Source organism: Coenobita brevimanus, chromosome 55, assembly GCF_032717465.1.
Source record: "Coenobita brevimanus isolate Jiangsu-jjx chromosome 55, ASM3271746v2, whole genome shotgun sequence".
NCBI lineage: Eukaryota > Metazoa > Arthropoda > Malacostraca > Decapoda > Coenobitidae > Coenobita > Coenobita brevimanus.
The window spans coordinates 35,558,377-35,560,510 of NC_137008.1; positions in this window are offsets into that span (position 1 = coordinate 35,558,377).

Consider the following 2,134-nt stretch of genomic DNA (forward strand, 5'->3'; position numbering starts at 1 on the left):
TTCACACTATGATGTGTGTACTATCCTGCTACAGGAGAAAATCACAGTTGTCCATGAGCGTAAAAACCTCATATTTACGTTAATCAAAGCAAGCTTGAGGAAAAAACTCTGGGACGATGGTTAAAAATCCTGTACTCAGGTCAAACTGAGCGAAAAGTTTGCTACATTTACATTAACAACTAATTGTTATGTAGCGTGATGTATGTAATATACAGTGTAATTGTGACAGTTGTAGTGTAACTGTGCCTACGTTTAAAATGATATAATACAAATCAATAGTAAATAGAGACGACGAGGCAGAAGAGAAGAGGCAGCAGCATGCGGCAGAGATGATCAGCTGATCTGCATGACAAAACTGCTACACCCGCCAGCTGCACCTGCGAAATCAATCAAGGTGGAGCATCAAAAGTGTCAGTGCGACAAATAATTTTTATTAAATTACAATTTCTCTCTCTGCCTAGTAGTCAGTACATACACTACAAAAACTATGCCCTAGCCGAAAATTTTAAGTGACAGGCAAAGCTTTATACATTCGAGGTCGCCATTATTTTCTTATTGGATACATTATTAACCAGGAAATGTGGTCCCAGGACAGAATCTCAAAGGACCCTGATAGTTTACTGGTTAAACCTACACTATTATTAACCAGGAAACGTGATCCCAGGACAGAATCTCAAAGGACCCTCATAGATTACTGGTTAAACCTACATTATTATTAACCAGGAACGTGGTCCCAGGACAGAATCTCAGAGGACCCTTATAGTTTACTGGTTAAACCTAACTCTACACTTACGATTAATATTGGCAAGCTGAGAATCCCTAGGCAATCTCGGGCAGGTCACATTTTAACACCCACCATGGGTGTGAACACTTATGTGGATAATATGCATTCTCCAGGAATCCTCAGAGAGGCCCACAGCTCGAGATGCACCACAAGGTAATTCAAACACAGCCCCAGATTGTCTCTATGGGGGTCTCGAACTTTCCCATTAACCTACGTACATATGTATGTACAGGCTTTGGACATAATGTGTCCTGTGGGGCCCACGGGCAAGACATCAAGTCAGCACCCACATTACCACTGCCCTGTCTCTCAACTGACTCTGAGACTATGGATGTGGATTCAAATGGCACAGGAAGGACATGTCCCTGATTGGTGGTACATTGACACACACTGCAGGAACGCACAAAGCTATCTATTTCTTGTCCCATTCTGGCCAGAAAAAGTCAGCACATATATGGCCCTTGGTTTTCTTTTTGCCCATGTGACCTCCTGGGGTTGAACAATGACCCCATTCTAACACTGCTTGGCGAAACTTTGTGGGAACGACAAACTGCAGTCGAACCTCGCCCTGGGGTGTTCGTGACTCATGGTAGAGCCATCCTTGTTTACAAAGGAACCTGGCTTGACCTCCCCATGAATACTTAATCACTCTACCCTTTTGTTTCTTTCACACAGCAGCAAGTGTCGGGTTGGAATATTGTTCTTGAACAACATCTTGGCTACAAATCAGATCTTGCGGCAATGCAATGGTCACCGGGGTGACAGTTCGGAGCCTTGGACATGGTTCGTGTTACTGCAGCCGAAGTCTGAGTAGCATCATCTACGGTGCAACTATACTTGGCACCTGGTATGTTGCCTATTATAAGGTCAAACAAAGGTTCTGGCATGACAACTGCAACTGTAGTACCAGTGTAAAATGGAGATGCCACCTGGATATGTGCCTCAGGGAACACTCTCACTGATCCATCAATAAGTTGAGGTTGGATCTGTCGACCTGTTTACACCTCAGGCCGAACTAGACTCTGCCTGACAGAGCCACCTGAGGAACCATTGTCTCTCAGAACCTTTACAGGAGTGCCTCCCACAAATCCTGGCTGAACAAGGAAGGCACTGTTACCTGTGGGAGGGCCTGTGGAGGAAGCAGCCAGCCACTGATGAGGCTGCTGGATGAATGATGCGGCAAACATAGTGCCCTGAGAATTAGATACCTGAGGGGACAGGGAGTGCTGGAGCTCCTGTTTCATCAGCCCTCAGGACTAGTTCCTGACCATCCCCCTTTGCTGAACTTTTTCAGTGTCTCAGTTACACAGAAAGTAGGCCAGCATGTTCTCCAGTAAAAATTTCTCTATC